Consider the following 16,828-nt stretch of genomic DNA (forward strand, 5'->3'; position numbering starts at 1 on the left):
TATGTATTTTTCACCGAGACATAGGTGAGGCGCAACAGTGAGTTAATGAGCGTATGTGCGCAGACACACACACACACACACACACACACACACACACACACATTCTCATCGCCTCCAATCTAATTATCTATTTGAGAGGTGAATTACAGCAACCAAGCTACCCTTCTCCGGCATGGAAATCTAAATGCTGCTTAGAATTGGGGTGGGGGTAGCAATTACAATGGAAAATGTCTTAAGGATAAACATTCCCTCTTTTCAATAGTGATATGTCAGAAAGAAGGGCAACAAAAAAGAGCAAGCCTTTACAACAGCAGTTCCTTCAGATCACTACTGCAGATATATTTATATATTTTACATAATAGATATTATACTATCTCTGTCTCTGTCTCTCTCTCTCTCTCTCTCTCGCTCTCTCTCTCTGTGTATGTGTGCTGTTGAATGCACTGAAGCGCACAGAGCTGTCTGCAGCTTTGACATCCTTCACTGGTAAATAAGCCAAGCTGAAACACACACTTAAAAAAGTATAAAGAACAGAAATAAAGTTAATGCTCTATTTTTAATCGTGGACATTCCCTTCTATGCTTTCAAACTCAAAAAAAAAAAAAAAAAAAAAAATCCATTTGAATGAATTAAGCAATTAAATTTTGATTGACATATAGTTAACTAAAGGATAGGCTTCAAAATGTGAGTAGTTTGCTGTAAAATAACTGCCTGAACAAAACATTAGAATTATTTTGTGCTAATTTGCAAAAGGCATATGTATGCCTGCATTTCCTATACATCGAGTACATGCATTTACACTTGCATTTTTACTCACTGTCTAAAACAGAGCTCTGAATTCATGTTCTGAATGGTGATACTATTCTTCCTCACAGGATGGATTATAGAGCCCCTGTGGCTGCTCTCTCCCCGACTGCTCATTAGACAGGCGCTTGGTGGTGTAAGCCAGACCCTCCGTAACTTTATTAGATTGATCTATCGACCTGCGCTGACCCGTGTTCTGCACAAACAAGCCAACCAACCAACAGCAGCATGTTCTTGGAGCTCCACAAGCTGTGTCCCTCTCTTCCTGATAGAGATCCTTTCATTTAAGCCATATTCTGCCAGTAGGAGAGAGAGACAGAAAATTTCCACATTTCAGTAACAATAGACTGTCCTCTGTCTCATGCAGCTGAACTTTGCATGTGACGGCAACGAGGTGGAATGGCTGTCGGCTATCGAGCAGTAGCTGAGGAGATGAAGGAGGAAAGAAATTAAAGTCAGTCCCAGAGGAGTACTGACAACTGACAGTGAGGGTGAGAAGGAACATGAGAGGTTATGAAATAGCTTCAATTGTTCATGTGTGGAACCAGAAGGCTGTAACAGACATATCTTAGAAGTTGAAGTTATATGCTACATGCTAAACAAAAGGGTAGAAGATGCTGTATAAGCTAAACAATAGTAGGTTTCTTCTCTGGAAAGTACTATTCTGTTTTAATAGTACTGAGTAAGCAATAGGAAGGTAACAATATATAACCAAGTAACCATAATATAATCAAGATTGTAAAGCACACTTAACAACTTATCCGAAATGTCTTCAGTAACTGCTTCATCCTGGTCAGAGGCTTGGTGGAGCCTATCCTGGTGAAATTGGGTGCAAGGTGGGAGAATTCACCCTGGATGTGATGTCAAAGGGACACACATTGATACGCTCATTCACACATAGGGGCAATTTATCATAGCCAATCTGCCTACCTGCATGTTCTTGGACAGTCAGTGGAAATCTGAAAAACCCAGAGGAAACCCATATGGACGTGGGCAGAGCATGTGAAACTCCACACAGACAGTAACCTGAGCTCAGGATTAAAACTGAAGCTGTGAGAAGGCAATGCTATTTACTTTGCCACCGTGACACAATGTCAAATACAGTTTGTTAAAATCTCTCTAGGAGAAATGTTGGTGATTTACTGATTACATGAAAAAAAAAATATACAAATTAAAACTGGCAAAGGGTGAAGTGGTGAATACTTCATACAAATTAAATTATACGAATATGTATAAATTCTAACCCCACCTCTAGCAATAAGCTTATCCTAACACACATATGAGCTGTGCAAAATGTTGTGAATTTGCTAGAGTGAGATCACGTTGGTTCTTCCTCTCCCAATTAATTCCATTAGCAAATGATCAAGCTCAGGGTGTGTGTTGTCTTGTATTCAAGAGACAGGGAGGCATTTTTAATGAACAGTGGTTGTCCATGACAGCCATTTGATTTGCAATCAAGTGAAGGATGAACTGATACTATAGTGATTTCCAGCACCATACCACAATGTTTCTAGTTTATATGCAGAGAGAGAGAGAGAGAGAGAGAGAGAGAGAGAGAGAGAGAGAGAGAGAGAGAGAGAGAGAGAGAGAGAGAAAGAAAGAAAGAAAGAAAGGGTGACTAGACCTTATTGATTGGAAGAAATCAAGTGAGTGGAAAGATCCTGGGCACAAAACGGATCTAGATACCAAACATGAGAAACTTCAATCAGCTTTTAACAATCAAACCAACAAGCCAGAAGTCTGATGTACCACAAATCATCATAAACTTTAATAAAATGAGGCCTTATGGCTCATCTCTCTTCTTTTCCACTAGGAATATTGTAAAACACAAGCCATTATTGGCCGTTAGGCCATCACAGAGAGTCTTAGCCTGATGAAATAGAAATCAATATAAGTGTCAGTGGGAATCTCAGGGCACCAGAGGAAGAGAGATGAAATGAACCTAATCCGCTCATATCCTTCCTAAACTTACTAATTCTGGCTAGAAGATTTGGGAGCAAGATTAGAGCATGCACATGGGACAGCAGCGATAAGAGAGACAGGTTAGAAAGGAGAAAAACTAACAAAGCAGAGACAACTGATTGGGTGAATTACTGTGGTAAGGTGTTGCAGGAATGATATCATGTGTGTGTGTGTGTGTGTGTGTGTGTGTGTGTGTGTGTGTGTGTGTGTGTGTGTGTGTGTCTGTTGGAGGGGGATTCCTTTCAGAGATTCAAAGATTCCATTCAGTCCCCAAGCATATCATGGTTTCCAAGTGACTGAAGTGTAATAACTAAAAACAGCAAGTGATAAATCCTGCTTTACTTATAAAATACAACAAGAACTGGAAGGGAATTTGAGCCATGGTGGGATTTTGGGTTTTACAATCTGAACTCTGTCTCCTGCATCTGGGGCTTTGGTATGATTTCCACTGAGAAGAATTTTGATACTCTTACTGAGAAAAGAACAGGACACCTGTTGACATTAAAGTCCCTTATAATAGAAATCTAAAGGCAGTGATTTGAGCACAGAGGTAACCAGAATGGCTTTTTACTCTGTTTCTTCAGTATTTCAACGTCACATAAAGCCACATAAGAGCAGGATTGGTAAGTCCTCTATGACTCATCCTAAGACCTGTAGAATTTGTAGTTTCAGTTCCTGCTATTTAGTTACATATTTTTATAATGTATTGACGAAAATGATCAACTGCCCTTAGACCACCTGTATAAGTGTGATTTAATTGTGCGTCCTTTCCTCAGTACTAGGAAATGTGTCCAAATGATATTCTCAATGTCCTCCATGGTAATCATACATATAGTACACATGCAGTATATAGAAATTAGGTGGATAAAACAACGCTGGAGTATTCCTTTAACCTAATGCATGAAATAAATGAATTATTAATTTATCATCAGTGGAAAATAGCTGTGAGAGGGGTGTGCTGTGGCAGCAGCATTGACAGACCATGCATCAGTCCCACAGGCTTTCCTCTATTTGAGCCAGTCTGGAGATTATTTAAAGCCCTCCACACATGATCAGTCAAACTGATGGGCTAAATCAACTGAACAAGAAACTTGAGATTTATAGGAACTAAGGGAAACTTTATACCAAGATAGCCTTAGATCAGGACGTATTTCAAAATTCCACTCCCTTTACCACTATGTGTTGTATAGTGGCATGAATGGAGTCGTAATTAATATCTATTTCTGCATATATAGAGGCTGGTAGGAATCATTTCAAAAAGAATAAGACAATAATATTACACACAACACCTCTTTTATTTAGATTATGTGGACTAAACAACTGGTTAGAGTGCATGAGGCAGTGGATGCCTGCAGTAGGATGGTGACAGTCAACAGAAATGCATTTTTAAAAATGATAATCTAAGCGCTATATGCAGAGAGGTGTTGTAGTGATAAGAAATGCACCTGAGACTTCATGCAGAAAAAAACCCATCACCATCTGATAACGTGGACTACGGAAGGCATACATTATTCTCTCTCTATTCGTTTGCCCCTTTTATCCAGTATGAATAGCACGCGGCCTTGTAGGTGGGTCATGAGTTGGGTGTAACAAATCTTTTTGTATGTGCAAAGAGGTGCCATTAATACTCACCTAGAGGACGCATCAGATGTCTCTCCCAATCAGTGCTGTCTTTGTTGTGGTAATCATTCTCTCAGCACAGACAACAACCACACTCTTCTCTCTCTCTCTCTCTCTCTCTCTCTCTCTCTCTCTCTCTCTCTCTCTCTCTCTCTCTCTCACACACACACACTCTCTCTCTCTCTCTCTCTCTCTCTCTCTCTCTCACACACACACACACTCTCTCTCTCTCTCTCTCTCTCTCTCTCTCTCTCTCTCTCACACACACACACACACACACACACTCTCTCTCTCTCTCTCTCTCTCTCTCTCTCACACACTCTCTTATCTCTTTCTCTCTCTCTCTCACACACACACACACTCACACACACACACACACACACACACTCTTATCTCTCTCTCACACACACACTCATGTCTCTCTCTCGTGCTCTCTCTCTCTCTCACACACACACATGCTCTCGCTCTCTCTCTCTCTCTCTCTCACACACACACACACACTTATCTCTTTATTTCTCTCTCTATCACACACACACACACACTCATATCTCTCTTTCTCTCTCACACACACACACTCTCTTATCTCTCTCTCTCTCTCTCTGTCTCACACACACACACACACACACACACACACACATATCTCTCTCTCGCTCTGTCTCACACACACATGCTCTCTCTCTCTCTATCTCTCTCTCTCTCACACACACACACACACACACTTTCTTATCTCTCTCTCTCTCTATCTCTCTCTCTCTCACACACACACACACACACTCTTATCTCTTGCTCTCTCGCTCTAACACACTCTAATCTCTCTCTCTCACACTCTCTCTCTATCTCTCTCTCTCACACACATACACACCGTCTCTCGCTCTCTCTATCCCACACACTCTCTCTCTCTCTCTCACTTTCTCTCTCTCTCTCTCTTACCTCAACTGTAATGCAAGCAAAATTATAGGCAAAAAGATTTCTCTATAATTATAGAAAAAATAAACCAATCATCTACCATCTAGTACAGCGGCTTGCTACTTTGTCCTTTCTCTCCCGTGTCCCTAAGGCTATTTTTAAACAAGGATTGTGACATATTACTTCTTGTCGATGACATCTTTTCTTCTAAGTGTATCTTTTTTCTCACAGTCATTATTGCCATTCACTGTCAGTTAACATGAGATTGCTAGTTTGGTTAAATGACCTTGTTGAGCTTTAATTGAAAACTTGGGCTTTCTCTGCTAATGAAAACAAGTTGTTTATGTCAGCCTTTATAATCATATAATCCGATACAAACATGGCACACCAAATTATTTTACAGTGATTTTATTGAAAATCAGTTACGGGATTAATGATCAAATTATGGATGTTATGAATTTTTGCTGTTGGGAATTTTAGATGAAAATGTTTCACTATATGTAAGACTTAACCATTTCCCTATGACCTGTACAAAAAATAAATAAATAAATAAATAAAAAAACAGAAGTGAATTCTAACACCTTTCTTGTAGTTTCTCCTTTCCAGAATGAAATACATTATGAACATTATAGAATATTTAGTTGAGAACAAATATTGTCTGAAATCTAAAGGAAAGTGTAGAATTACAGCACATCCAACACAACATGTAAAAAGTGTGTAACCCTGCAGCAAGCCAAGAAAAATGAGCACACAACAGAGAACAGAAAGACCAATAACATAAAGACTAAAAAAAGAAAGAACTAAAAAAAAAAAAAAGTAACTTTAACCATACTCACCGTTTTCTTGCTCTGATTTATGGGCATCTGATTGTTAGTGTGTAAGAAAACACCACAGTTTTCTTCACAGACTGATGACTACATCACTATGTACTGTAGTTGGCAAAAAGGTCATCTGTTTGCATCCTGTTTTGCGATCCATTTTCTACCCCCATTTTCTAGTAGCTGTTTCTGCAGCTCTAGTTCCAACCCCCACACTTCCCCTGATCATTATTTGTACCTATAATAATTAAATTAACTTCAATTTATTTCTATTTAGCCTTTAACAATAGAAATTGTCATGAAGCATATGTGGATGTAGATTTAGATTCTAAGCAAGCCAGAAGCGACAGTGGCAAGGAAAAACTCCCTGAGAAGTGACAAGGAAGAAACCTTGAAAGGAACCAGACTCAGGAGGGACTCCATCTTCTTTTACTACTCAATGTGTCCAAGACCAAAGAGCGTGGACTATAGGAGGAAGAAGACCATCTTCATCTAGGGCGAGGAAGTCATGATTGGTGGTCAGTGACTATAAATACCTTGGTGTCCACCTCAACAACAGACTGGACTGGAGGACGAACAGCATGGCAATCTACAAGAAGGAAATGAGCAGACTCTACTTCCTGAGGAACCTCAGATCCTTCAAGGTATGTACCAAATTGCTGGAGACCTTCTACCAGTCTGTGATTGCAAGTACAACATTCTTTGCTTTTTTGCAGCATTGGAGCTGGTGATGCAAAGAAGATGAATAAGCTAATCAGGAAAGCTGTCTCCATCCTAGGCTGCAAACTGGACACCCTGGAGGTGGAAAGGCAGATGGTGGACAAAATTAAGAGGCTCATGGATAATAGCAAACATCCCCTCTATGCCACACTGGCCAACCAGCGAAGCTTATTCTCCAGTAGATTATAGCAGATTTGCTGTAACAAAGAAAGGTACAAGATGTCATTCTTACCCACTGCTATCTGACTCTAAAATGAGTCAACAATGAGGTTGGGGAGCTATGTGGACATCGGAGGTGATGGACATGTCTACTGATTTTGCATACCCTTTTTTTTTTGCAGGGTCACTGCACATTCTTACACACACACTGCCACTTTCCTTATGACTACTGTCAATTTTTATACACACTACCAAATCTGCTCATCACACATGTCTAATGTATAGTTTTAAGGATGCCAACCTGTAGTATATTTCATATACAGGGTGTCCCAAAAGTCTCCATTCATAGGGGACTATGTTGCTGTACCATGTCAGTTGTGCCTTCATCAGTGGATGTTCATGGACGTCCACTTCTCAATTGGTTCACAACACTTCCAGTCTTTTTGACTTTGTTGATAAGTTTGGCAGCAGTGTCATGTGTGATGTTCTTCCTATTAAAGCCATCACAGCTTCCCGATCCAGCCATGAGAATGATTTCAATGCATTCTTCTTTTGTCTAAGGCATTCGTAAAGGCTACCTGAAAAAAATATCATATAAAGTCAGAACAAAAAATTTGGGCAGAAATTTTGTTCAAACGTGTTAATTTGCCATGTGTGGAGACTTTGGGGACACCCTGTAGTTAATCTGTACAGGAATCGTAGTCTGTAAATAACTTGGAGAGAGCTTTATATGTATATTTTTAGTGTTATAGTTTAGTGTTTTTAAGAAGTCTTATGTGCATGCTTCTCTGCAATTCCAAAGTGTTTCCCAGTTGTTTCTAACTTCAACACCAACCACAGATTGAGTGTGCAATTTTATAAGTCTTTCGCACTACTTACATTGATTGCAACATGGGAGATAATGGGAGCTTATTGTTGTTACAGTATATAGTGTTTCTATTCTTTTGATCAATAGTTCAGGTAAATCCTTTCCATAGAACCTGTTTACTTAAGACAAGTTATATATATAGTTTTATAAGTATTTTAATAAGTAGTCATTTACGTGTGAAGACCTTTGCTCCTTGAAAGCACTTTGTCTACTCTGCAGACCACAACCATCCCATTCCCAACTTGAAACAGGCACTAACTTGAAAGTTGTACCAATCATGTTATTTGACATCCAGCCTCAGAAGCAGATTGCATTCACATATGGTGTGGACCACACCTGAGTTCAGTTGATGTTACCCCAAAAGCTTGCATATATAAATCCTAGATATGCATGTGTCCTCGTTTTTATTATTTTATAAGATTCATTTTAGTAATCCACTCTGGGTATTTTTTTTGTTTTGTTTTTGTTTTGTTTTTTTACAATATCTCAATAATCTCTCAGTTTGTGATCTGACCATTGCAGACTGGGATGTAAAGGGAGTGTCTATTCACGCTTAATGTATTAATTCTTGTGAGTTGCTACCGCATTAAAGCATTTACTTGCAAATAACACAAAGAAGCAGTGACAGAAATAAGCTTTGTGTTGAGAAGGAATTTTAAGAAAATAAGGACCATGCCAATCATGGGGGGAAAAAGCCGCGAAACATCATAAAAAGGAACGGGAAAAAAGAAGAGAAAACAGAAAGTCCAGACTGTTGCTGCAGACTGCTTCCAATCCCTTAATCTCACAACAGAATGTACACCAAAGACCAGAAGAGCCACCTACACTGAGTCTTCCTGAGCAGAAACAACCTTCTCCAGATCAGGTTTTTCACTTCCCGTTTAGACACCTGTTCAATTGTGCACTAATTCTCTTTGATTTTATGGAAGCAGTGCATTAAAAAGATGTGCTGGATTACACTGTGCATTATGCTTGTCTTTCTCTCTCCCCCTCCTCTCTGACTCTAATTAAAGCTTTGGCTGTTGCCACTCGGCGAGAGGCTGATGTTAATTCACAGGTGTCCACATCGGCCAGGTCTCCATAGTGACCGAGAGGTATCCCATTACTCCCCAACATTTTATCGATGCTGATTAATCTGGACCAAAAACAATGTCTACTGCCTGCAGCCCACCCAGTTTCAGACTTCAAGATTGTAAAGATTGGACTGCAATTGGACAGCATTCAAGTGGAAATCTTTGTGAGTAACAATACGCCTGTCTCCTGGTCGGACTCAAATCAAGTTACACTTTCAGTCAAGGCTGTCGAATGGTATTGTCTTGTCAGGAGCTGGATTCCAGCAGTCTGGGGAGAGGAAATGTAATGGTATGTACCTCAATGGTAATGCCGAAACCTGTCAAAACCTGCAAATATGCACTTCTCTTAAATGAGACCAAAAAGTAACACTTCAAATTTTCCAAACTTTCACCATGTTTACTGCTATCACCATCAGCCCCTTGCTGCTTGGACCAGCGAAATGTCATGTTTGCTTATTTCAGAGTAAGGATATAGGATGACATTTGCAATGGCACAACTCGGACTTCCTGCTTATTAGCCACATGTAGTTACACGACTTTTAAAACTGGACCTATGGGTCCTGAGGTTTTAAGTGATTATAACCGAAATGCTAAATGATGGCAATGAGGATAGCAATAACATCAAACACTTAGCAATTACATAGCAATTACATAGCAATCAAAAACATAGCAATTATTAGCACATGTGTACAAATGTACTGTGTAATTAATATACAAGACTATAATGTAACTGGTATACATATATACAGGTATATTTATACTACAGTTGCAGTTGAATTCTTAAATCATAAGATGTGGTTTAATTTTATGTAACAGCAAGGCTCTGACGGTAGTTCCAGCTGTTACATAAGCGATATTAATGCATTCACTCTAATACGTTATCGTTTCTATAGTAACTATAGTAACTCATTCACCGGGGCTTGTATGGTGGACTCTCCACAAAAGTGTAATGATGAACCGATTTATTTTCTTTCTTATTTAACAAAAGAAAACCCTATAATCTTTAACATGGTGAAGTTTTCTGTTAGGAGAGGTTTATGTAATATTTATGGAAGACTCCAGTGTCAGCAACAGTCAATATGTTTTCTGACATGACAGACGAGTTTGCTCTTTCTGGTTTCTCAGTAACATGACAAGCTGCATTAAATTCAACAGAGAAAAATACAAGAGGTATAAAAATAATAAAGTGTACTTATTATTTACTGTGTATCCATGTTTGAATTGCATCACCAGCACTCAGCTCGTTTGTCTCCTAATGAATGACAACTCTCTGGTGCTGCTCTTTACCAGGGATTTTTTTCTTTAATGTCCTCACATCACTGTGCAAATCTGTAAGGCACATATGCCATGTACTTATGGATTTCTTGTGAAAAGTGATGAATTTTTACATTTGCCTAGTGAACAAAAGTAAGACGGAATGAATAAATAATAACGAAGAGTGTTTTTATAGTGACACAGTCGAACCAGTTTTGACGAGCCACAAATCATGAGGAATTATTAATTATTCCCACAAAAACAGTGAGTTAATGCAGTGTATTTCTGAGAAAAATCCCAACTCAGAAAGCATTTTTCATAGGCTTTCTCTCTCAATCACAGCTAGAACTGTGAACGCACAGGCATGCTGTAAAAGATGTAACATTAATGAATAAGAAAGACCTCCTTTATTAAATTCAGACAGGAGAAAAATCCCTTCAAAACCAATTTAGACATAACTGACTGTGGCTCATGATTTCACTTCACTTCAGAGTGATGATTTATACTTACATAATCCTGATATCTATATACATTCTGATTTAAAGCAAAGCAAAACAAAACAAAACAAAAAACTATAAGAGCTTATAGCTTGCTGTAACTGAGAGAGCATTAATAATCGCATGAGCTGTTAAAGATATAGTCAGCAATTGTGGGATTAACAACAACATGGAACTTTATGAATTAACAGGCACATGAACAAACACAAAGAGATGTACCTGTCATGATATAAGACCTGAGAACCAAAGCTTTGAGATTTTCATCTGCTGAGTAGCAACTTATACCTGCATCTGATACATAATTCATAATGTACACAAATTGGTCATTGTTAACTGAATGCAAAGGACTGAAATCTTTACAATGTGGATAAGGTGGTTAATTATTATAATGTGCAATGCTCCCAAAACAGTAGGAGAATGTGATTGATGTATGACCATGTGCAGACACATTGTTCCTCCCAGCTCTACAGCTGAGCCAAGAATGATTCCCAGTGTTTCCTCCTGAACAAATAGCACTTAATATCGTGATACACAGCATACACACCTCTGCATCATTTATATCAAGAGCAGTGCCTTGCTCTGGCTCAGTTTACTTTCAATTTTCTGTAGGTGGCATCGTACTTTTAATAGAGGCAGCCGCCATTTGATCTTGAAGGCAGATTTTGCTTTTATATGAATGTTGGGGTAATTTGTATGGAAATGAGGCAGAGTAAAGCTGAATAACTCAAATATACATTTAGAGCAAAGCCAGAACAGTGGCACTAGAGATCTGAGATGAGTTTGTTCAAATGAAGTGACCCTTATATCCAATGATGCTCAGAGGTTCCCTTCAAACACTTACACACAAAATGAATCTATACAACTATAAATAGCTTTATGTCTACTTTACTAACAGAGAGTATGATAAATATTAAAAGGTTCTGCTCATCTGGTAGCATTGCTGAAGTCAAAGTGAGTACTGAATGAGAAGATATCCAAGGGGTGATAATATTTGTTATTCTTCAGGATTTTGCTTTGTTTAGGTAAGCAATAATACATGACATACCATCCATCCGTCCGTCCATATGAAAATAATCCATGCTGAAGTGGTGTGAATTGTGTTTTTTCCACTTAGACTACAGCAACCTGCTTACACAGGGTGTCCCCAAAGTCTCCACACATGGGAAATACTTTTGAACAAAATATTTGGCAAAATTGTTGATACTTAGTTTATATAATTTATTTTTCAAGTAACCTTTATGAATGCCTTAGAAAAAAGAAGAATGATTACAGCTGTTTATCTATTAATGAACAATACATTACATTTAATTTATTTAATTGTTTATAGTTATTTAGTGCTGTGGAGCGTCCATGAGAAACGTTAGTTCTTGTTATCACTTACATTATAGCAGTCGTTCCCTCACCAGCCCCTCATTTTTCTCTTGAAGTTAATACGTCCTCTTTCCATGTCAGAAATGTAATGACTGTTACAAAGAGACTCCTACCGCAAATGTTAAAAAGTCTCCATCAAAACAGAAAGCTTCACCATATTAACAATTACTTTTTCTTTTTTAAACACCAACAATTTTTTTTTATCTGTTTATTATTAGACTTAGATTTTGTGATGTGTTCAACATGCATATCCCTGTGTATGAGTTCTTATTATAGAAACAATAATTTATCAGAACTAGTGCATTAATTAAATGAATGTATTATTTATTACAGCCAGAATAACACACAATCATTTGTGTTATTCATTATTTAACTGTTAAAAGGACACCTTTCCAGAGATTTCTCCTTGTTTTTTTCCTTCTTCCTCGTTTCCATTTCACAAGGTGCTGAACTTCATGCGCTTCACCAGATGTTTTCTCCTTCATATTTCCACCAGGGATGGACATCCTCAGGTTACCATAGGAACGTGTCACTCTGATTTTGATCGTGCCGTCAATGTCTGCAGGTTCAATACTCCAGAAGGGCCTGTGATCATTGGAGCAGGCAACATCGTTAGGGTCACTGGGAATTAACTGTGACAGGCAAGACTGGAAAAAGTCCACTGTTGGATTGCTGGAGAAAGACACTGATAGGCTGTATAATCTCTAAAGATTGTTTTTTTTTTTTTTTTTTGCTACATCAGGCTCCAAGCTTGATTAGCACATCTGACAGATAAGCATGTATTTGTGCTCCTGTGGTACACAAAGTGGTATGGATATCATTATTACAGTATATCTATTTTATTCAGCACATTGGTAATACTAAAGCTAAAAGATCACAGACAAATATATACTTCTTGTAATTATTTGGATTTTTTACTAAACTCCTGCATGGAATGAATATAATTAAATATTTTATTCAATATTTTATTCCACAAATACTTCAAGAATAATTTTGAGTATGAAGTTTAATTTTGAGTATTTGATAAGTATTAAGTTAACAAAATATCGAGCTGGCAGAGCTCATGGCTGACTGTCAGACATATTTCACAAGAAATATAGACAATAAAGATGTTTTTGCGCTACTATTAAAGCCTACCAGACTGATAACAGGTCATTCTGCATGAATGCTCTTTTTCTCCCTCCCAAGTTCATGCCTCCACATGGTGGACAGAACAAACCCCTTCTCCCTGCTCCCCAACTCCCTAACAGTTGCCATAGCAATCCCCTGGCCAATAATAGCCCTTGCATTTGCACCCTGAAGCCCAGAGAGATAGATGAAAATGTGCTCACCCCCACCCCTTTCCAAAGACACCCCCACCTACCAGCACCCACCCACCTCATCTCCCCGTCTCTCTCTGGCATGTCTCATTCTGAGATTAGACTCGGTGTGATTGAGCAGGACTACCTCTTTACATGTTGTCTCTTTACATGGATGTCTTTAATGTTTTCAGAATAGTTTAATAAGCAAATGTATGTCAGGGTAAAATGTCTCTGCACCCAGATTTTTAAAAGAAAATAGGACTATTGTAACGTTTTAGACATAACGGTACAATATAATATACGTACATAATTCATTCGATGAAATCTAAAAGGTTCTGCTGTTACGAACTAATCCTATGTTCTCTTCTTGCTTCCTGCATGCTAGGTATAAACCAGTTGCCAAACAGTGAGAGACAGCATGAGGATGAATATGATATAACAGAAGAGGAGAATAGCTTAGATTTCCTGCTGCTTGTCAAGTCCAAATACAGATCACATTGTTTGAATCATAGACAAAAAAATGTGTAAAGGCTCTTAAACAAAAAAAACATCCAACAAGAGAAGGAAGACATAAAAAGAAGAATTGTATGGCAGCCACTCACTGAGGAAATGCCAGGTGAGGCAAATGAAAGTGTAGACAGCTTATTTGGAGGAACAGGTGTGCCATCTTCTTTCTCGCTTCTCACTCTCTACTTACTCTCTCTATCAAAATGAGCCATAGGGGCCTGGCAGCAGACAGCTATGTCACATGATCCTGCGCCTTAATCATGGACTTGCTTTTGACTGTCTTGGAAATTTCTGGAGATTTTCTCCATGTGGGAAAAGATATGATTGCTGTCTTAAATCCAGTATGCACAAACCAAACTCTGGACATCAGGACAGGGAGATTTTTTAAAAATAGTAGTTTCAGGTTTAGTCATTTCTGCAATGGGAAATGTAAGAAACACCTATCATAAGAACTACACATAGTAGTCAATATTATACATCTGCCTTGCATCTATATTGATTGGCTCTTTTATAAGGAATGCTTTCCATATAGGTGCAGTTTGTAGGTACACAATTACTGACTTTAGGCTCCTCTACCCAATATTGGCTAGTCATGATATTGAATGGCAGGACTAAAACAAATTCTATTGTCAGTAGTTTCCCATTATTGTTACGAGAACAAAAAAGTACATATACAGGGTTTAGGGTAACTGCCAGACGCTTGGAAGGAAATTCAATTAAATTTTATTCAATTTTATTTATATAGTGTTTTTAAGAATGGACATTGTCACAAAGCAGCTTTATAGAAATCCAGATATAATCTGCTGCTTGTCTGTTTTAGTTAAAATGTACACACTAAAGTTTACATGCACACTTTCTTATTAATTACAAAGATTGCTTGTTTTGGATAAGTTTATTAAACATCCCAAACATTTTTTTCAGTAAATAGTGTATAATATACAAAATAATGAGCTATAATACCAAATAGAGTTCTATAATTTACAATAACTAGATAAAATAGATATTTATTAATTGTAAGAACTCTAGACTTTTATTCTTTAACATGAAATAAATTCACTAAGACAATTTTGAAAGATATACAGCGGAAATAAAGAAATAGGGATATACTGTATCTTCACTATATTCTATTCTATTCTATTACATTATATTATATTATATTATATTATATTATATTATATTATATTATATTATATTATACAACCCCAATTCTGAAAAAGTTGGGACAGTATGGAAAATGCAAAAAAAACAAAAAAAAACAAAAAGAGTCATTTGAAAATTTAATTCACCCTGTATTATATTGAAAACACATTATTAACACATTATTTGATGTTTTACTTTGTGAGTTCAGCATTCAGCATTGTGATTTATTAACTATTACACATTTCTGCATTGTGGACCTCCCTAACCTTTTGATCCTGGCTACAGGCCTGCTTAAGAACAATAAGGCCAATTCATTTGTTTGTGCTATACACCAAAGGCATTTTGGTTTGAGATCGAGATGAATATGAGATGAGAGTTTAGAATATTCAGCTTTTATCAGACCACCCAATTTTTAGGTGAGCAACAGACAAGTCTTGAAGTAAATTAAAGTTAATAACACTTAAGATTTGGTTGCATATCTCTTGCTTGCAATAACTGCATCACCATATTGTTGGTTTCTGCTGTTATAATGCTTTTCCAGGCTTTTATCACTGCCTCTTTCGGTTATTGTTTGTTTCGTGGGGGTTCTCCTTTCAGTGTCCTCTTCAGGAGGTGAAATGCTGCTCAATTGGGTTAAGTTCTGGTGATTGACTTGGCCAGACTAACACCTTCCACTTTTCTCCCTGTTAAAGTTCTTTGTTTAGTTGGCAGTAGGTTTTGGATCATTGTCTTGCTGCATGATAAAGTCAAAATGGCTAGCTTTTGTCCCATAGACAACCAACTGATCTTCATGTTGGCTTATCCTTTTTAACAACAAATGCAGTCTTTGCAGGTGAAACTGAAGTCTAAAAGCAAGAGTAGGTGTTCAGGGCTATTTACTGCTTAAACCATCAATCTAACTGGACACACGTGGGTAACAAAAAACACCTGTTCCAATATTTTTGCTTGCCTACATTTGGGTAGTCTGGTACAAAATGTGCTATGTTCTATGTTGTTTAACACATCTACATATAAATACCCGGAAATAAAAGCTGAAATTCTAAGCTCTCTTATATTCATCTTTTGATCTCAAAACCAAATGTCTTCAGTCTACAGCAAAAACAAATGAATTGGCCTTGCCATTCTAACAGTTTCTAAGTGGACTGTATACAGAGGAACACATACTCACTCACTGTATAGTGATGCACCATTCATGCTTCCTAATCTTTTTAAAGTCAAGTGTTTCAAGTCCGTAATCATGCTGAATAACAAGCATGGTAAACAGAAAATCTGCTTTTAGCAAGCTATTTCATTCAAACCAAGGAACACAAAATGTATGGTTCTCCCTCTGTGTGTAATTTGCCTTTCTCTTCAAAGGCAATTTAAACAACAACAACAACAACATTAAACATGCATAATCAAGTGAATAAAATCCAACTTATTCATGCTTTTGTATTTCACATGTGTCTCACATTCATTGTGCTACGGATGACGCGCTATGGATGTGTCAGTGGCACAGGTTTAACAAATAAACCCTGATGGATGCTAAATTTAGGTGGTGTTTCACTTCTCACACCAAATATGATGGCGGATAGCAAAATGAATTTTTTTGAAACAGAGGGACAGCTGTGAGGGAAATTCTTCATTTTTACTTTGTAATAAGTTTGTTTTTGTTCTGTTCCATTCTCATGTGAGGATAACGCCTAAGAAGGCCATGTCATGTCACTGAGATGAGTACAGAATGTCTATCATTTATACAGAGACACAAACATGTTCTGTTCAAGGTTCGTCTGTCCAAGATCCGAAAACAAAGCCTGTTTGAACTGCCTCAAACAGCTTCTTATCGGTA

This window comes from Ictalurus punctatus, chromosome 10 (genome assembly GCF_001660625.3).
Source record: "Ictalurus punctatus breed USDA103 chromosome 10, Coco_2.0, whole genome shotgun sequence".
Taxonomy (NCBI): domain Eukaryota; kingdom Metazoa; phylum Chordata; class Actinopteri; order Siluriformes; family Ictaluridae; genus Ictalurus; species Ictalurus punctatus.